The 22,257-nt window shown below is 37.2% G+C and overlaps 1 protein-coding gene and 1 pseudogene across 5 annotated transcripts in view; both read left to right on the forward strand.

Moving 5' to 3' along the window:
* The window catches only part of MRPL39 (mitochondrial ribosomal protein L39), a 198,719-nt gene that overhangs the window by 102,730 nt on the left and 73,732 nt on the right, over positions 1-22,257 (forward strand). The gene's annotated exons all lie outside the window — the stretch shown is intronic.
* Positions 7,898-7,990, forward strand: LOC120368473 (small nucleolar RNA U13; annotated as a pseudogene).

The raw sequence follows: 22,257 nt of genomic DNA on the forward strand, positions 1-22,257 counted from the left end.
AGATAGCTGTACATGTGTGGTGTTATTTCTGAGGCTTCTGTTCTGTTCCTGTGGGGAACACTCCCGTGTGAGACCCCTAAAAGGCGTGAGTCTCACTATACGGTGAGTTTGATCCCAAACACAGTTTCCTACTGGAGGCAGTCGAGCTATCCGGAAATATAGGAACTGAAAGATGAATGATCAGTTTCTAGTATCAACCACAATATCGTTTGGGCCTAAAATTATGCGTTGCTGCTAGACCGAGTAACCCCCTACCAGCAAACAGTTCCTGCTTTTAACCTTTTTATGACTTTAAGAATAAGTTTTAACCTTTACTTACCTAACTGCCTTGTACCCTAGATAATGGTTTAACTGTCGATATTTGCAAAGCAAAATGCCACCATAAGGGATGGCTTGGATTCCTGACTCAGAGATTCCTGAATAATGTTTTGATATAAACAAGTCTCCTGAACAATGTTTGGATATAAACAAGTCTCCGTGAATGATGTTTGGATATAAACAAACTTTGTGATTGTAGAAAATTTTGTTACTTTTTACAACCATTGATCCCATATCTGACTTCTCTATTGTATAGGCCATGTGAGGCATACATTTACATTCCTCTTACTATGACGTAGATCAAAGCCAAGAAAGTGTATTTATTCCTAGCATTTGAAAAATAAAATTTGCTGTTTAGGCACAGCCTATCAGCCCTCCAGACGCCTCGCTTTCTCTCTCTCTGTCTTTATTATTTTCTCAGGCGCACTCCCTCTTCCAGGTATTGGGACCCTCTTGCAGGTCGAGAGACCCCCGGGCAGACGTGCCTACCCGTCCGGACGGTCCACGACATGTTCCATTGGTCTATATATCTGTTTTGGTACCAGTACCATGCTGTTTTTGTTGCTGTAGCCTTGTAGTATAGTTTCAAGTCAAGTAGCTTGATGCCTCCAGCTTTGTTCTTTTTGCTTAGGATTGTCTTGGCTATGTGGGCTCTTTTTTGGTTCCATATAAAATTTAAAGTAGTTTTTTTTGAATTACATGAAGAAAGTCAATGGTAGCTTGATGGAGATAGCATTGAATCTATAAATTACTTTGGGCAGCATGGCCATTTTCACGATATTGATTCTTCTTAATCAGGACACAGCATGAGGAATCTCACATACTGGGGCCTGTTGGGAGGTGTGGGGCTAGGGCCAGGATAGCATTAAGAGAAATACCTAATGTAGATGATGGATTGATGGGTGCAGCAAACCACCATGGCACGTATACCTATATAACAAAGCTGCATATTCTGCACAGGTACCCCAGAACTTAAATATATTTACATATATATATATATACACACACACATACATACATATACATGTATATAAAACCAAGTTAGAAACAGAAGTTACTCTTCTAAAAGGAGTAGGTAGCAATGTGGCTCAAAAAACTCAGTTTAATTGGTGTATGACTTGAAAGAAAATTGTCAACGTTCCAGTCTTCAGTCATTTCATTGTAAGTATAATAAAAACAGTTATTGCTCTCTCTCTGAAAAAAAAATTGAGACTTGTTTCATGTTCTAACATGTGGTCAATCCTGGAGAATGTTCCTTGCACTGATAAGAAGAATATGTATTCTGCAGCTGTTGGGTAAAATGATTTGTAAATGACTATTAGGTCCATTTGCTCTATGGTGCATTTTAAATCCAATGTTTCCTTTTTTTGATTCTCTGTCTAGATGATCTGTCCAATGCTGACAGTGGAGCATTAAATTCCTCAACCTTTAATATTATTGTATTGGGGTCTATCTGTCTATTTCAATCTAATAACATTTGCTCTATATGTCTGGGTGATCCAGTGTTGGGTGTGGGAATTCATTCAGGGTGGTGTCAAAAATATTAAGGGAAAAATATTAGAGAAAGTTGTGGAATATAGTCCCAAACTCTTTTGGAAGACCTACAGGTTTTTTCTATAGTTCTTGGCTGAAGGCAGCCAAAGTCTCTTTGCAGGAGCCAGAGAGATTAGGGTGCAAAGACAAAGAATGTGAATAGTTTACCTAACTAACTTGTTTACTAATTAGCCTTTGATCATTCTGAATGGCTCTCTGGGGTGGGTGTGGGGGAGGTTGACCAGGGATATTATTCACTAATGGTGTTTGCTTTGGGCATGGGAACTTGTCCTTTAATCTTTAACCTCTAGTGGTGTTGACTCAAGCCTTTGTCAGTTAAACTTACTGAATAAATATGAGTCTCACTGGCTGGTGGGGGCTGGAGGTCACAACTCTCCAGGGAGTTTACAGCACTCTCTAGGGAGTCTATAAGCAGCTGTGAACACCTAGTCTGCTTATTCACTGTATTCTGTGTGTGAGTGAATTTATTCATCTGTCACTGAGTCAGGATCTGCAGGACAGACCCCTGCATGTGGTGACCCTGACAGTTGGGTGCATATATATTTACATTTGTTATATTTTATTGGTAAATTGTTCATTATTATATATTGCCCCTCTGTTTCCTTTTCATACTTTTTAACTTGAACTGTTTTGTCTTTTATGTATAGTTACTCCTGCTCACCTTTGGTTTTTATTTGGGTGGAATTTCTTCTTCCATTCCTTCACTCTCAATCTATGTATGTCTTTACAGCTGAGATGAATTTCTTATAAGCAGCATGTAGTTGGGTATTTTTTTTTTTAAAGAAATCCATTCAGCTCATCAATTTCTTTTAAATGGGAAATTTCATTCATTTACTTTCAAGGTTATTATTGATAGGCAAGAACTTATTTGTGTCATTTTACTGTCTCTTTTTCTGGTTGTTTAGTGTATTCTTTGTTTCTTCCTCTACTATCATTTATTTTTGTGGTTGGGTGGTTTTTTGTATTGATGTTTTGATTTCTTTCTCTTTCTCTTTAGTGTATTGGCTTTCCTGGTGAGTTTTACAGTTTTGTATGTTTTGTGATAGTGGTTATTTTCTTTTTACTTCCAGATGTAAGACTCCTTTGAGCATTTCTTGTAAGGTCAGTCTAGTGGTGAAAATATTCCCTTAGTTTTTACTCATCTGAGAATGATTCGATTTCTCCTTCATTTTGGAAAGATAGCTTTGCTGGGTATATTTTTAGCCAGCTGTTTTTTCTTTTAGTATTTGGACTAAAGCATCTCATTCTCTTCCAGCCTGTAAGGTTTCTGCTGAGAAATCTACTGTTAGTCTAATACATATTCCTTTATATGTAACTTGATGTCTTTTTTTCTTGCTGTTTTTAGAATTATTTCTTTGTGTTTGACTTTTGACAATTTGACTATAATATGCCTTGGAAGGGAGCTGCTTGAGTTGAATCTATTTGCAGTTCTTTGAGCTTCCTTGATTTAGATGTCCTTCTCTCTCCCCACAGCTTGGGAAATCTTCAGCTATTATACTAATTTAGCAAATAAGTTTTTACACCATTTCCATACTCTTCTCCTTCTGTAACACTCATAATATAAATATGTGTTTACTTACTGATGTCTCATAAATCCTGTAAATTTCCTTTTTTCCTTTTTATTTATTTATTTTTGTCTGCCTGTGTTATTTCAAAAGACTGTCCCCAAATTCAGAAATTCTTTCCTTTGCTTGGTTTAGTCTGTTGTTGAAACTCTTGATTGTATTTAGGTATTTTATTTATTAAAAAAAAATCTATTCCATTGTTGAATTTCTCATTCAAAGTATGAATTGTTTTCCTGATTTTGTTTAATTGTCTATATTCTGTTATATTTCAATGAATTTCCTTAAGCTTACCATGTTGAATTCCTTTTCTGACTTTTTGTATATTTTCTTATGATTGGGATCTGTTACTGAAAAATTACTGTGTTCATTTGGAGGTGTCATTTTTTTTTCTGTTTCATATGTTATTCCAAATGGGAGAAATTGGCCAAAACAAAGGGGCCACAGGCTCCATGTAAGTACAAAACCCAGCAGGGCAGTCATTGTATCTTAAAAGCTCCAGAATGATATCCTTTGACTCTGTGTTTCACATCCAGGTTATGGTGATGCAAGAAGTGGGCTCCCACAGCATTGGGCATATCCATCTCTGTGGCTCTGCAGGGTATAGCTACTGTGACTGCTTTCACAGGATGACACTGAGTGCCTGTGGCTTTTCCAGGTGCATGGTGCAAACTGTCAGTAGATGTACCATTCCATGGTCTGGAGGATGGTGGCCCTCTTTTCACAGCTCCACTAGGCAGTGTCCAAAGGGGAACTCTGTGTGTGGGCTCCCACCCCACATTTCCCCTCTGCATTGCCATAGAAGAGGTTCTCTATGAGGGCTTCACCCCTGCTACAGACTTTTGTCTGGACAGCTAGGGGTTTTTATACATCCTCTGAAATCTAGATGGAGGTTCCCAGTGCTCAACTCTTGTCTTCTATGCACTCACAGGTCCAACACCATGTGGCAGCTGCCAAGGCTTGGGGCTTGCATCCCGTGAAGCAACAGCTGAAGCTGTACTTTGGTCCCTTTTAGTCATAGCTGGAGCTGGAGCAGCTGCAATGCAGGGCCCTATGTCTGGAGGCTGCAAAGAGCAGTGGGGCTCTGGGCTGGCCCAAGAAGCCATTGTGCTCTCCTAGACCTCTGGGTCTGTGATGGGAGGGCTACCCGTTGAAGATCTCTGACATGCCCTGGAGACATTTTCCCATTGTCTTGCTTGTTAATATGGAGCTTGTTGGCTTAAATTTCTCCTCAGAAGATGAGGCTTTCTTTTTTACCATATGACCAGACTGTGAATTTTCTAAACCTTTGTGCCCTGCTTCCCTTTTAAACATAAGTTCCAATTTCAAACCATCTCTTTATGAACACATATAACTGAATGCTTTCAGAATAGGCCAGAATTGGCCTCTTGAATACTTTGCTGCTTGAAATTTTTCCTGCCATATACTCTAAATCATCTCTCTCAAGTTCAAATTTTCACACATCTCTAGGGCAGAGGCAAAATGCTGCCAGTGTCTTCAAAAAAGCATAGCAAGAGTGACTTTTGCTACAGTTCATCTCCATTTGAAACTACCTTGGACTGGATTTCATTGTCCATATCGCTATCAGCATTTTGGTCAAAACCATTCAACAAGCCACTAGGGAATTCCAAACTTTCCCACATTTTCCTGTCCTCTTCTGAGCCTTCCGGACTCTTCCAACTTCTGCCCATTACTGGTTTCAAAGTCACTTCCCCATTTTCAAGTATCTTTATAGCAGTACCCCACTCCAAGTACCAGTTCTCTGTATTAGTTCATTTTTACACTACTATAAAGCTACTACCTGAGAATGGGTAATTTATAAACAAAAGAGGTTTAACTGATATATAGTTCCTCCTGGCTTGCGAGGCTTCAGGAAGCTTACAATCATGGCAGAAGGTGAAGGAGAAGCAAGAACCTTCTTCACAAGGTGACAGGAGATAGAGAGAGTGAGGAGGGAAATGCCACACTTTAAAGCATCAGCTCTCATGAGAATTTCCTTGTTATCACGTGAACAGCATGGAAGGAAACTTTCCCTGTGATCCAATCACCACCCACCAGGTTACTCTCTCAATACATGTGGATTGTAATTTGAGATAAGATTTGGGTGGGGACCCAGACCCAAATCATATCAGGCACTTTGATTTTATACTTCTTTCCTTTTGCCTGGAACTCAGGCAAGTTGTGGAACTTTCTTATTCTGACCTGTGATGACAAACATATATTAAGGATCACTGATCATAAAGATGGCATGAACTTGAGTTTGTGATGGTGTTATGGGGCTTCTTTCTCAGCTCTGCACTAACTACTGACTTTTCATACATCAGAAAAATAAGACCCCAAAATGTGTGACTAGCAGCTGAATTCAATTCCTAACATAAGAGTTGTGGGATCAAGGAAGTGTTTCTAAAGCCACAACACAATTGTGAGTGACTCTCAATTATTAACTAACAGTACCTCTCAATTGTTAGTGTGCATACGAATTTTAAGGTTGCCTTGTTAAAATACAAATTCTGATTCAGTAGGTGTGGAATGATGTCTGAGACACTGCATTTCTAATCATTCTCATGTGATGCTGTTGCTGCTGGTTTGTGAAACCACTTTGAGTAGTAGCAAGGATCTGGAACACCAGTATTCTTCCAGCTGAACCACCGAATGTTATCAATTTCCTAATTGTAAATTTACCCTATTTTCTTGTACCTTAGCTACTTGACACTTACTTGCTTTGTTTACTGCATCATTCTATCATATGTAATTGTCATAACACATAGCAAAAAGAGTTGAAAGGGTAGATCTGTCTACTAAAATAAGGACATTTCCAACACCAACTGCAAATCCATAAGGGCCAATTTCAAAGCAAAACAATAGGCAGCTCGCATTCCAAGGTTAATGAAAAGGAAGCTTAAGTGCCTCTCTGTAATGTAGTTCTCTGCATAGCCTCATTGTGCACATCCTCTTGAGACAGTAATAGAGGTCTTGGAGTTAGGGTTTTTACTGCATGTCTGCCTTGGGAATATTCAACTTTCCTTTGCTCAGTTATATTGAGGACATGCTCTGAATGAGCAGCTAAAGTAATTTCCACTTTTATGATTGCTGGCTACTTATCTGAATGTTCCTGTTGCTCTTCTGGAAGTAATGGGCATTTTGAGAGGAAGTAGAGACCAATATCTGCCAGAAACATTAGACAATTAGGAAGAAAGAGGTATCCAAGGAAATCGAGGATTCTGATCTTCTGATATTTCCTTCCTGTGTCTAAAATGAATGTTATATCCCAGCTGGTCTTACCTGCTCACCATTGCCTGAACACAAATGACCTATTCCCACCTCCGTACCTTAGCTCATACCGTTTATTCACCCTCACCCACTAACTTCCCCTACCAGTAATCATTGCTATCCAGTGTGGGTATTTATTATATCAGGCTCTGTGTTATTTGCAGAACGCAATTTAACTCTCAAGCAATTTTACAAAATAGGTATTATGGACTGCATTTTTGTGTCCCTCCTCGATTCATATGTTGAAACACTAATCCCCAATAGGATGCTATTAGGAGCTGGAGACTTTGGGAGGTGATTAGGGTTAGATGAGATCATGAGGGTGGTGTCCCAACTTTTACTCCCTAGACTTGAGTAGCCATTAGAGACTTAGCAACAAGTAAATCCACAACGTATTTCAAATGCTGCAATCCTTTGGATCACTAGGACCTCCTTTGATTTTTCATTGAAAGTCATCATTCTGTGCCAGTCAATACAAACACTGAAGGTTGAAATGGAGAAAAATCTGATAAAATGTAAGTTTTAGATTTGTCTCAGATAGATACTTATCTCCAAAAGCTACATTTTGACTTCCTTTCTTCCTTGAAAGCCAAATGGTTCCGTTATCTTCAATATGTTCAGAGCCAGTAGAATCATGTTTGGTTCTCTAGCCAATATTTGAACATAAAACTTACAGATAAAGTTTCTGTAGTGGTAAAGGAAGATATGGAAGCTCTGAAACTGTGCAACATTTTCAAATGAATGAGTCTAACTAATGAAATTTGGTGCATAGTTTAAACAAAATTAGTGATATAATGGTGGGAGGGGATATTAGATATATTTTTGATAAGTAACAAAACTAATGATAATTTTTTAATGCAAGAGATGTAAACATGAGGAAAAGGAGAATATTCTTTGTCTTAATTTTTTGCTCCAAATAAAAAACTATTTTGTCATTTTCCCTAAAATATAAACAATCATTTTTATTCTAATTGATAAACAACTTTATGGAAATATATATATAAGCACGGAAATATAAATTTCCCTTCTTAAAAATAATATCTTTGTTAGTTTATTATTACTAAGCTTATGATCATAATGGAAATGTCAAAGGATGCAGACTGACAGAAAAAAACTACATTTTGGTGCACATACTTTCAGACGTTTCACTGTAATACCATTTTGTTGCTGATTTGTTTTACTTTTACATGTCGATCCTTTTGTAGTTTATAAGTGTCATGCTTGGATCTTTCCATTCATGTGTGAGATGTGTCTCACTCAAACGTCGGCATATTACCCATGTGGAAAAAAAACCCTTTTACATGTAAATAAGTACCTATCTACAACATACTTTTAATTGACCTTACAGCATTTCATTATGTGGGTGTGCCTTAACTTATCACTTTTGCTGGATGTTTAGGTTGTTAGCAATTTTGCTGTTGTATACTGTGCTATAAAGACAATTAGTGTAGTCTATTTATTCACATTTTAATATTTATTTTTATGTAGCTACATCTAACATTATTTCCTTAGTATGTTGTTGTAGAGTTACTGGGTTGAAGATAAGAAACACCATTGGAATTATTTCCTTAAAAAATAGATGTGGACCATGGAATACCATACACCCATACAAAAGGATGAGTTCATGTCCTTTTCAGGGACATAGGTATAAATGGAAACCGTAATTCTCAGCAAACTAACACAGGAACAGAAAACCAAACACTGCATGTTCTCACTCATAAGTGGGAGCTGAACAATGAGAACACATGGACACAGGGAGGGGAACATCACACACTGGGGCCTATTGCGGGGTAAGGGACTGGGGAGGGATAGCATTAGGAGAAACACCTAATGTAGATGACAGTCAAAGGGGGCAGCAAACCACCATGGCATGCGTATACCTATGTAGCAAGCCTGCACATCTCCATATGTACCCCAGAACTTAAAGTATAATTTAAAAATAGTAATATTTCCATTAAACTGTGTGTGAGCTCATTGGGGGCAGGTTACTATCTTATTGATCTCTGTATTTTTTAATCTGATTAAAAAATACATGATATAAGATGGACATTCAATAACAATTTATTGAATAAATGAATCTAATAAAATACATTAGTCCCAAAAAATAGGTGTGGAATTTTAGATCAAAAGTCACGTACATTGTCCTGACTTTTGAAATATATCACCAATTACTTTCCCAAAACTTTTTTGGCTCATGAATGCTTTCATTTTTCTGAAAGCTTACCTACTCTAGGTATTATTTTTGCATAACTAAACCAAGATTTTTAAAAACCAAATTCTTTAAGTGGAGGTTAGAATGACAGAAAAAGTAAATAATGACAAATTATAATGACAAGAAGTTTCTCATCTGAGCTACTTTATACTGTCTATACCTTCATTCAAATCCAACTCTCACTATATGTCATTAAATCAAGCCAGGATCTGATTATATGTATGATTTTGTCAGATTGTAGCATTTAGAAAAATGTTTGGTTACCTTGTTATTTTGAAATATGGTGAATACCATGAAGCAATGCATTTTGCTTCCACGTCTTCTATTTATATATTTTCCCAATGTGACAGTTAAATATTAGAATTTAATAATTTCTCATTGTCTTGCCGTTTGAGTTAGGAATAAGTCGTTTTAAACATTGCTCAGCAAATTGGGTCTTTTAATGTAAAGTGTGATGTATTTATGACCTGCGGCTACTTTATGATTACCACAAACTTGGCTACTTAAAAAATTCAAATTTATTATCTCAAACAGTTCTTTAACTCAGAATTCTGTTGAGCTCAGCTGTTTTCTCTGGCCTGAGTTTTATAGGCTGAAATCAAGTTGTTGGCAAGCTGGATTAGTATTCGAAGGCTCTGAGGGAGAATCTTCTTCCAACCTCATTCAGGTTGGCTGTCGGAATCCAGGTATTTGGGCTTCAGAGGTGAAGTCTCTGTTTCCTTGCAGGCTGTGAATGAACAGCCTCTCTCAGGAACGTAAGGTCGCCTGAATTCCTCCATCTGCAGATAAGCTAGTGTGCTTTGAGTCATTCTCACACTTGGGATCTCCTTGACTTCTCCTTCTTCTGCACCGCTTCTGCCTGCAGCTAGAGAAAGTTCTCTACTTTTAAGGGCTCATGTGATTACAGTGTGCCCACCTTGGTAATAAAAGCGACAATTCCTATTTTAAGGCCTATAACCTTAATTACATATTACAAGACCCTTTTGCCACACAAGGTAACATACTTATTGGTCTCAGGGTTTGGGGTGTGAATATCTTTGGGGGGCTATTCTGTCATCCTCACTGTATAAAACCTCTGTTATGTGACCTGTATACCACATTCCTCAATTCTAAATCAGGAATATGAGGTTACTGTATCTTGGAGCTGAGGGAAAGACTTCACAAATATCCATTATAAGAATTACTTATTATTTATTTATAAATGAACATATCCAGATGTATTGAAAATAGAGTGAACAGTATAAAGAATTCTACATACTCATAACCTGTATGAGTCAGTTGTCACACTGCTATGAAGAAATACTCAAGACTGGATAATTAATAAAGAAAAGAAGTTTAATTAATTCACAGTTCCACATGGTGGGGGAGGTCTCAGGATATTTAGAATCATGGAGAACAAAGGAGAAGTGGGCATGTTATTCATAGGGCAGCAGGAAGGAGTGAGTTCAAGCAGGGGAAATGCCAGACACTCATAAAACCATCAGATCTCATGAGATCCACTCACTGTCACAAGAACAGCATGGGGGAAACTGCCCCCATAATCCAAATACCTCCACCTGGTCCTGCCTTTCACATGTGGGGATTATGGGGATTACAATTCAAGATGAGACACAGCCAAACCATTATCACCCAACTTCTAACAGTTATGAACAATCTGCCAATCTTAATATATCTATTTGTTCACAGCCTGCTTTTTTGTTTTGGTGTATATTCAGATGGAAGAAAATATTTTTATCTGTGAACACTAATTAGACTTTGTATTTTATTGAAGTTTAATATAATGCAAATAAAAGAACAAAAGGATAATAATTTAACAAAGTAAAAATAATACTAGTGCTTTCCTTTTGTTTAATGGATGGAAAATAATCTTCGAGGTATTAAAATCTTGCCTGACTTACACAATTCAACATTATGATTCATTGACATTTTGCATTAATGATCTCACAACATATAATTTCTTAATTTCATTCTTGTGCTGATCTCAAGGGAAAGTTGAAAGTAAGGGAATGGACTCCTTGACTCAGTCCTGGCACATATTAATCTATTTTCTGTGTCTGTATTTTATCTATTCTGGATATTTTATGTGAATAGAATAATACAATAGGTTGTTTAACTCAGCAAAGTATTTTCAGGGTTCATCCATGTTGTAGCAGGTATTAGTACTTCATTTTTCTGTCACCAAGTAAGAATCCATTGGGCAAATACACCACATTTTATTTGTCCATTTAGTTGATGGACAGTTAAAATTTTTCCACTTTTTTGCTATTATGAATAATGTTGCAATAAACACATACACATTTTTGGATATACATTTGGTTTTGTTTCTCTTGACATATTCCTGGTAGTAGAATTATTGAGTCACATAGTAGCTTATTTGATTAACCTTTTGAAGAACTGCCAAACTAATTTTTAAAGTGGTTGCACCCTTTTACAATTCCTCCTGCAACGTATCAGGGTAATCTATACATTTTTAAAGGTTACAATGTGTATCTATGCCATGGCTTTATATATAATGGACAACTACTGAATATTGTTGAATGAACCAATGAATGATATCAATGAGAAGTTAAATTCTAATATATAATCTTCTTAAAAGTTAATATTCAATATACACAAAATAAGTACTTAATATACTGAGTTCTACAAATACATGACAAGTGTGTTTTTCTGTAGTAAATCTGAAATATCAGTAAATCTGAAAAAACCAGCCAACTGGTTTAGTTCAGCATGGCTGGGAAGGCCTCAGGAAACTTACAATCATGGCAGAAGGGGAAGCAAACACATCCTTCTTCACATGGTGGCAGGAAAGAGATGTGCAGAGCAAAGTGGGGAAACGCCCCTTATAAAACCATCAGCTCTCATGAGAACTCACTCATTATCATGAGAACAGCATGGGGGAACCACCCCCATGAACTAATCACCTCCCACATGGTCCCTCCCACAACATATGGGGATTACAATTTGGACTACAATTCAAGATGAGATTTTGGGTGGGGACACAGCTAAAAATATTACTGCCTATCTTTGCTTGAGCTGCTGTAACAAAATACCCTACATTGCATAGTTCAGAAACAACATTTAGGCAAACCCAGAGAAAAACTCTGTGTAAAATAATAAAACTACTGTCTAGTTAGTGGAGTTTCCTGTGTGACCAGTCATTTTGTTTGGTATTTTGATCTTTCTCCTCAGACAGCTGGTGTACTTTATGTGCCTGATGATCATTGGTTGGCCACTCATAATTAAGAGAAGAGGACCGGCTTGCTAGTGTAGTTCACCCTTCCCAGTGCAGTGGTGATGTGCTGGCAAACTGTGTATGTGGTAGAGTTGAGTGGGAACTGACACACCTCACTTCAGGATGAAAAGGAGCAGGCTGCCACTCTGTGGGTCTCAAAATTCCAGATGTGGAGAGATTTACTGTGGGCATCAATATTCACCTTCAAAACATTAGCTTACCTAGACATTCAGTTTATAAAGAAAAGACTTTTTTTTGTTTGTTTGTTTCATTTTTACCTAGGAGATAAAAGCACATGACTCAGAATGGGGTGGAAGAAGCTGATGAAGGTTGCCATGTGGGTTAGTATTCTTTCTAGAACACCTGTACTGTAATCAGTGTACCTTTTTCTTCCTTCTTATGAAACTAAAACTGAATCCCAGGGATGCCATAGGGATAATGGTCATTTAATTGCCTTCTAAATTGGCATATTTTGAGAGGAATGGGGGGCTTCTGTTAATTATTCTAGAAAAATAAGTTAAAGACTACCCTAGAAAATCATGATACAAGATGTTTCATCTATATGATGGGCTTTTAACCTTTCAGATACGTAGCAATTTACTCAAACTTTTCCTGCTTGTTTTATTAACCCACTTACATTTATTTTTGATCTTTCAGAAATATGTTGACATTTCTTATTTCTTGGTAAAGTATGCACAAACACCTTCATTTCCCTCCACATTATCTTTTTTATATGACTTTGTTCTATTTTGTACTTGTATCCTTTTTTTTTAATCAGTAGGCTTTTACGAGGTATCAGAGAAAAATATGTGTGCAAAATTACATCTATAATTGACAGATTTTTAAAGAAAATGAGTTTAACTTTGGCATTTGTGGATTTAATTGATGCCACCAGTGAGGCTGCATTAATTATGATTTATGATAAAATTAGGGTGTGACAAAAGTGAATATTTATTAAATATACCATGTTGTTAGTTAGAATTAGAACTAGAATATACGCTCTCTAGGTAGAGAAAAAGACTTTAAGCAAGGCGAAAGCACTTGTGTAGCATTTGTATAAAAATGAATTTTGCTAATATAACCAAATTGGGCATGATATCAGTACCAAATAATGAATAGTCTGAGTTGCAAAACATTTAAAAAGAAATGCAAATTTTAAGCTTTTATATGTGCACTTCATTGCTCTCTGAGATCATTTGGATAGCAGAGGAAAAGACATTTCAGGAAGAGGGTATATGAAGTGCAATATTCTGAGCAAGGGGCTTGCCTGCTCTGTTCAAAGAACAGTGATGAGTGATGAGGCCAGTTTAGTCAAAGTGAAATGAATAAGGGAGGAGGGAGAATGGAAGGTAGTCAGAGAAATAATGGGACCAGCTCATGTGGGTCCTGGTATACCATGGTAAGGACTCTTAGTTTTCATTCCGAGTGAGATGGAAAGCCATTGAAAGTTTGTCAATAGAGGAGTGAGATTATGTTTTCATGGAATCTCTACATCTGCTCTTTGGAGAATATGCTGAAACTGGAAAAACTTAAGAAACAGTAGGTCAGGTAGGAGATAATTGCAATAATACAACTAAAAATTTTTATGTCTTGGACCAAGTTGATGTTTTGTGATGAACAACCAAATTCTGGATCTATTTTGAAGATAGAGAAAATAGGGTGCACTGCGAAATTTCATGTAGATAAGGAAAGACATACAGAATGGTGCCCAGATTTACATGTCCTAGTTATATATGAGCTGTATGAGGACAGGAGCCATATATGCTTGTTCAGTATTTTATCCCTTTCTAGTGTCTAGTTCATGGACAGCAATAAGTACTGAATGAATGAACAAAACATTCATATAGGACACTGTATCAAAATTTGTGTATAAAGCAGAGAGTCCCTCTTTTCTAGGCTACCAAATTCTTGATCTTTCTGAAAGTCTTTTTTCTCAGGTACAGGGATGGAAGATGTATGGATTCTTCCTTTTCGGATCCAGGGGCTTCTTACAAACGTCCTTCTGTCATTCTCACACTGATGGCTCTTGCCCTACAGGGCAGTAGTTTGTTATTCTTTACCTTTCTAGATCATGCAGGGAAAGGTGTTGTGTAGACCAGCTTCCTCTGTTTCCTCCAAGACTCAGACCACTCAAAGTACATGTTCATTCTCAGAGAGAAAGAGAGGCCATATCCCATTTTCTCAGAATCTAACACATTTTCCCACTTGTTTTTTGAAAGAGTCTTTTTATTTTGAAAGAATGACTTTTGACCTCTCAAGGAAACTCTCATAACAGAGTCTTCAGAGCCCTTGATTTGGCTCTACCTGTAGCACAGAGCACCCCAGTCAAGGGCATGAGTCATTTTAATCCTTTTACTCTGGTAATTTTCTGTTATGGTTAGAACACAATTATTTCCTTGGTGGTGCCTAGAAACAGTGTATGCTGACCTAGTTACAAAGGTTCTTTACACAGAACAATACTATACAGTGTGGAAAAATCTCTTTGAACATATTTTAGAGTAAAATGATATAATAAAAAATAAAACTCAAAATTCTACTTTCAAAGTTTTTGCCAAAGGGAAAGGTGACAAATCCAATTAATAAGGCTCATGATTATCAATAAAAAGTATATAAAAGATAACAGAATAAAGTTTTGAGTTTTAGTTTTCAAAAGTTCATTTATCCTTGTGACAGATTTAAAGTTGTTGGAGAGATGGTGATGAAAAATATGTCAGAATGCCCTAGAAATTCAGTGTGTATCACTCTAGCAACTGAGAGAGGTAATTCCGAATTTTGAGGAGATAAAAGCAAGAGAGGAAAGAGAAGAAGTTGTTACCTTCAGAAGAACCAAGCCATTGAAAATATGTCTCTAACTGTTAAGTTGATTGGATTGCTATGAAAATGTCAAGCATCTCTGTGCTAATTGCTTAGAACATCCTTCTATTTACTACTTTAAAAAAAGTAATAAAATGTAAAAAAGTACCTTAGATCTAGATTTCTGAATCTACACAAGTATGTTCATTTTAGACTTTACAACAATAAATGTGTAAAGCATGTTTCAAATTTTTCAGTTAATTTCTTTATAAAAGCAACCTTTATTCAAGGAATCTCTAGTGAGGGTGAGGTTATCATAGACGTTTCTTGCTAATTTTGGGTTGCAAATTTCTAACCAACTTTCTATAAAAATGTGATATGAGACAAATATGAGAAATAAATGACATTTCTTTTCCTCTGTGGGATCCCATGCTTCGTAAGAAATACTTGAAGAGTTTCTGTATTCCAGTTTAGGAAAATTTTTTGGGCAACAGCTTAAAAGCAACACTTACCTGATTTTTAAAGCAATCTTTGATGAAATCTAAGAAAATGAGGCATTTGTATTAAGCTAAAATGTTTCTCAAACTTTATCACAGCTAATCAAACTTAGAGTCAAATAAGATGCAGGCTGAGTAGAAGTTTCCACATAGAACAAAATCTTTTTTTGTTGTTAAGTTTGACTTATGGCACATTTTAATATTTTTTTCTCACTTCCCTACTTTGTTACATCTAGTCTCAAGCCTTTGGGTTACTCCTTATTCTTAAATTCATACATGCCATGTATTGTGCTATAATTCATGCTTGGATGATGACTATATTGACTGCATTACAGAATGATTTGAAAAAAGTAATTGTTCTTTTTTCTCATTCATTGTCATTAAACCAATCAAAAGCATTAGGCTTGTCATGGGGTTTCTGACTGTTTTAGTCTGATAGGGCAGTCATAACAAAATATCATAGGCTTGTTGACTTGAACAAGAGAAATTTACTTTCTCAAGGTTTGGAGGCTGTGAAGTCCAAGATCAAGGTGCCAGCCAGTTGAGTTCCTGGTGAGAGCCTGCTTCCTCACTTGCAGATGGCCGCCTTCTCCCTATGTGCTCACATCGCCTCTCTTCAGGTGCATGTGCTTGGAGAGAAGGAGAGAGGTTTCTCTCTCTCTTCCTCTTCATATAAGCCACTGTACTATCAGATTAGGGCCCCACCCTTATGACCTTATTTAACCTTAATTACCTTCTAAAGACCCTATCTCCAGATACAATCACATAAGGCATTAGTGCTCCAACATATGAATTTTGGGCTTCAACATATGAATTTAACATATGAATTGAACACAATTTAGCTCATTGCACTGATCTGTCCACAGATCTGTGTCAGTATTTCCAGTGGTTTATCATGCTGATGGTGTTTCAGTTTCTGCAATCAACATTTACAGAACTATACTGACACTTTGCCAGATTCGGAGCATATGCTCTGTACCTGACACTATGCTAGATTTGGGGCAGTATAAGAATATGTAAAAGAGATTGCTGATTTTAAGTTTATAGTCTGATAGTCAAGGTTGAATATATATATCCACAAACGTCATTAATAGTTCTGAAATAAGTAGTATCAAATAGGCTAAAAGTAAGATCACAGTAAATACACTTTTAAAACCTACTCTGATATCAATATCACTATTAGACCTTTCCAAGGCTGTCTTAATTTCTTAAGTTAGGCGGTAAATGTTCAGGAGATACCTGGAGTATGTAAGCATTGAGCCTAGCTCTGTTCTGCCACCTTCCTTGGTATTATTGTGACTACTAGGTTTTAAAACTCTTTCTATGTGTGTTTGCTCTTTTGTTTATTTTAGTTGGTGGACCCACCTTTTCCTTTTTACACTAGTGTGTCGATGCTTTTCCTTGTAATAACAGTTGACATAATTCTGTTGAACTGAAAGAAAACACTACTAAGAAGAAAAAAAAAACACTACTAAGGAAAACACTGGATCTTTCCAACTTTCTTAGACTTCTCTCTGGAGGAATGCAGGTTTCAAGCCAGGGTCAAGTAGAGAAAGAGATACCAGTGTACAACCAAATATTTCAGGCTCTCAGGCATTCTTCTCTTTCTTTGGGATTGACATCATTGTCCTTACACTATTCTTATACTGAATTGAAATTATGATATATATTTTTTTGCCTGTCTAATTGGCAAATGTTCAAACCAGCAATAATAATAACGAATGCCAGCAAATAGTCAAAGATATGAGCATTCCCTTACATTTATGAGAGAAGCGTGAATTCCTCAATTTGTTTTGGAAAATAAATCTAGCAGCAACTATATGAATAAAACATCTATACATTATATAGCAATTTAAATTATTGAATTGTAACATATTAAAATCACACTTGGTAATGAACATATATAGATATAATACTATTTGTATAATTATAGTGACAATAAATCATAAGTTGTCTGAATGTCCATCAATGAGTAACTGATTAAATCATGGGACTTGTGCATGTTCATGCACATACACAGGCAACAGAAAATGATGCAGCTCTTAAGGAGAGTTATATTTATTTGTATTGGGACATATAAATGGTCCCAAATGGGAGGGATGCTCACAATACAGAGAGAGATTTAGAAAAGCGGCTGGGTGCAGTGGCTCACGCCTGTAATCCCAGCACTTTGGGAGGCCGAGGCGGGTGGATCACGAGGTCAGGAGATCAAGACCATCCTGGTCACATGGTGAAACCCTGTCTCTACTAAAAATATGAAAATTAGCAGGGTGTGGTGGCACATGCTTGTAGTCCCAGCTACCCTGGAGGCAGAGGTTGCAGTGAGCTGAGATTGTGCCACTAGGGTTTCTTCAGCCTGGGTGACAAAGTGAGACTCTATCTCAAAACAACAAACAAACAAAAAACATCCCAAAACAACTTATGTGCTTGACCAAAGAGAAAATAGGGTCAAGTACATACCCAGTTCTTCACATTTTTAAACTAAGGGAGGTATGGGAGGATTTTCGACTTTTCACTCATTTGTATATTCACTTATTATATCAGAAATGGAAAGGCACAGAGAAGAAAAGAAGAGGTGGAACACCATTTTGTTGTTGAATGTTGGGTGAGAGAAAGGCTGGACACCAATATGACAGCCAGATTCATTCTACTCCCCTAAATAGAAACCAGTGACTGTCTCTGATTTTTTGGACACAGAGATTTGGAGGAGGATGGTGACTGAGGAGAAAGAAAATATAGGCCAAGTCATGTGCAGTTATTGACAGGCCCCTCCCCTGTACAGTTGTCTTTTATGTTGCCAGGGCACCTCTCTCCCTAATTATGTTCAGGGGAAGTTCTGCCCATATTTGTGCCAAGTTCCTAAGGGGGGCAGGATGAGGCAGTAAAGGATATTGATGAAAGAGAGTGCATCTACTCTAGGTATAACCAGAAACTTTCAGATGAACCAAGAAATTCACCAGATGTTCAGGCTTCCCTTCTTGCTTCCTCCATCCACAGAACCAAGCACCAATTTATGTGTGGAGGTGTCAATGTCCCAAGATTTGCTAGGAGAAGAATATGGTGGGACAATATTTGAGGTTTTTAATCTATGTTTTTTCCTTTCTCTAAACATATTTTTCTTTGCCTGTTCCGCCTCATTCAGGAAGGTAACTGGCCCTAGGGAAGTGTGAGACAGGTAATGTTTTTGTCTGTTAATTTTGAGTTACTGAAATCTGAAGAAGTCAAACAGCATATCCAGAAAAGGAAAATTTGAGGATTTGTGGGCCTAGGTGACATGGCTTGGCCAGAGATAGGATGGGAGGTGAATTTTCCGAGATAGAAAGAGATCCCCATGGGAATAGGGTAGTGTAGGGAAGAGGAGAGAGGAATGTCAGTGGGAGCAGGTAGATCGAGTCAGTGACCTGACTTTCAACTGCATGAAGAAAGGGATGGAAAGATCCTAAATAGAAAGTGGATGCTTAGTATTGAGGCAGATGAAACTAAGAGGAGCCATTTTTCCAATGACAGACATTTTGGAATTACAAAAAAAAAAAAAAAAATGCTTCAGGGAGCATACTCGTATCCCTGTGCTAAAGTGTTTCTGGATTTTATGCTTTAGAAGTTGTCTTGCTGAGTCCTGAAGTTCCAACTTTGCTAGGTATTGCAAAAATGCTTTCCAAATCATACCAGTGTACTCTTTCAACCTCTTATTTTTCTTCTCAAATGTATGCTACACTGACTATAGAAAAATGTAAATATTCATTAATTATCAGTAATTAACATTAAGAATTTGTAAGTTTCCTGTCTCCCCTACTTCCTTACCACTACTTGTAATTGCCAGACTTTTGAAAAATTTCCAGTCTGATGGACATGAAAGAGTATCTTGTCTTAATTTGCATGTTTCTATTACCAGCAAGTGACAGCTTCTTTCCACATATCTTTGTTGGCCATATGGAACTTCTCTTCTGTGAACTGAAGGTTTATATTTATCTATTTACTGGACTTTTTTAGTTTCCTCATTTATAGGAATTTTTAATATTCTATATTGCAACTATTTTTCAAATGCCTTATAAATATCTTCTGTCACTTGCCTTTTAACTTGATTAATAGTATTGAATATATAGAAATTTAAAATAGTAATATCATTAATTTTATTAATTGTTTTACTTTGTACATAATGTTTTTCTCTGTTATTTCTTTATTTCAACGGACTCAATTTTTTTTAAATTGTACTTTAAGTTCTGGTGTACATGTGCAGATCTTGCTGGATTGTTGCATAGGTACACACATGCCATGGTGATTTGCTGTCTCCATCCCCCTCTCACCTACAGCAGGCATTTCTCCCAGTGTTATCCCTCCCAACCTCCCTGCCCACCGCTGTCCCTCCCCTATCCCCAACTCCCCCAACATACCCCAGTGTGTGATGTTCCCCTCCCTGTGCCCATGTATCCTCATTGTTCAACACCCACTTATGGGTAAGAACATGAAATGTTTGGTTTTCTGTTCTTGTGTCAGTTTGCTGAGAATTATGGTTTCTAGATTCATCCATGTCCCTACAAAGAACGCAAACTCATTGTTTTTTATGGATGCATAGTATTCCATGGTGTGTATATGCCATATTTTCTTTATCCAGTCTATCATTGATGGGCATTTGGGTTGGTTCTAGGTCTTCGCTATTGTGAACAGTGCCACAATGAACATATGTGTGCATGTGTCTTTATATAGAATGATTTATAATCCTTTGGGCTTATACCCAGTAATAGGATTGCTGGGTCAAATGGACTTTCTATTTCTAGATCCTTGAGGAATCACCACACTGTCTTCCACAATGGTTGAACTAATTTACACTCCCACCAACAGTGTTAAAGTGTTCCTATTTCTCTACATCCTCTCCAGCATCTGTTGTCTCCAGAGTTTTTAATGATCACCATTCTAACTGGCATGAGGTGGTATCTCAATGTGGTTTTGATTTGCATTTCTCTAATGATCAGTGATGATGAGCATTTTTTCATATGTTTGTTGGCCTCATATATGTCTTCTTTTGAAAAGTGTCTGTCCATATCCTTTGCCCACTTTTGAATGGGGTTTTTTTCCTTGTAAATCTGTTGTAGTTCTTTGTAGATGCTGGATATTAGACCTTTGTCAGATGTGTAGATTGCAAAAAATTTTTCCCATTCTGTTGGCTGTTGATTCACTCTAATGATTGTTTCTTTTGCTGTGCATAAACTCTTAAGTTTAATTAGATCTCATTTATCTATTTTGGCTTTTGTTGCCACTGCTTTTGGTGTTTTAGTTATGAAGTCCTTGCCTATGCCTATGTCCTGAATGTTATTGCCTAGGTTTTATTCTAGGATATTTATGGTATTAGATCTTATTTGTAAGGAAGGGGTTCAGTTTGTGCTTTCTGCACATGGCTAACCAGTTTTCCCAACACCATTTATTAAACAGGGAATCCTTTCCCCATTGCTTGTTTTTGTCAGGTTTGTCAAAGAGCAGATGGTTGTAGATGTGTGGTGTTAATTCCGAGGCCTCTGTTCTGTTTCACTTGTCTATATCTCTGTTTTGGTACCAGTACCATGCTGTTTTGATTACTGTAGCCTTGTAGTATAGTTTGAAGTCAGGTAGCATGATGCCTCCAGCTTTGTTCTTTTTGCTTAGGATTGTCTTGGCTATGCGGGCTCTCTTTTGGTTCCATATGAAGTTTAAAGTGTTTTTTTCTAGTTCTGTGAAGAAGATCAGTGGTATCTTGATGAGGATAGCATTGAATCTGTAAATTACTTTGGGCAGTCTATGTTTGTTTCCTCTCTTATTTCCTTGAGCAGTGGTTTGTAGTTCTCCTTGAAGGGGTCCTTTACATCCTTTGTTAGTTGTGTTCCTAGGTATTTTATTCTCTTTGTAGCAATTGTAAATGGGAGTTCTCTCTTTATTTGGCTGTCTGTTATTGGTATATAGGAATGCTTGTGATTTCTGCACATTGATTTTGCTTAGTTATATGAGACTTTGCTTAGTTGCTTATCAGCTTAAGGAGATTTTGGGCTGAGATGATGGGTCTTCTAAATATACAATCATGTCATCTGCAAATAGAGACAACTTGACTTCCTCTTTTCCTAATTGAATACTTTTTATTTCTTTTTCTTGCCTGATTGCTCTGGCTAGAACATCCAATACTATATTGAATACAAGTGGTGAGAGAGGGCATTCTTGTCTAGTGCCAGATTTCAAATGGAATGCTTCCAGTTTTTGCCCATTCAGTATGATATTGGCTGTGAGTTTGTGGTAAATAGCTTTTATTATTTTAATGTACATTCCATCAGTACCTATTTTATTGAGGGTTTTTAGCATAAAGGTCTTTTGAATTTTGTTGAAGGCCTTCTCTGCATCTATTGAGATAATCATGTGGTTTTTGTCTTTGGTTCTGTTTATGTGATAGGTTATGTTTATGGACATGCTTATGTTGATCCCCAGGCTGTAGCCTACATGTTTGTGATGGATAAGCTTTTTGATGTGCTGTTGCATTTGGTTTGCCAGTATTTTTTTTTTTTTTTTGAGACGGAGTTTTGCTCTTGTTACCCAGGCTGGAGTGCAATGGTGTGATCTCAGCTTGCTGCAAACTCCACCTCCTGGGTTCAAGCAATTCTGCCTCAGCCTTCCGAGTAGCTGGGACTACAGGCGTGCACCACCATGCCCAGCTAATTTTTATATTTTTAGTAGAGACGGGGTTTCACCATGTTGACCAGAATGGTCTCGATCTCTTGACCTTGTGATCCACTCGCCTCGGCCTCCCAAAGTGCTGGGATTACAGGTGTGAGCCACCGCGCCCGGCCCGGTTTGCCAGTATTT

Source organism: Saimiri boliviensis, chromosome 18, assembly GCF_048565385.1.
Source record: "Saimiri boliviensis isolate mSaiBol1 chromosome 18, mSaiBol1.pri, whole genome shotgun sequence".
Taxonomy (NCBI): Eukaryota; Metazoa; Chordata; class Mammalia; order Primates; family Cebidae; genus Saimiri; species Saimiri boliviensis.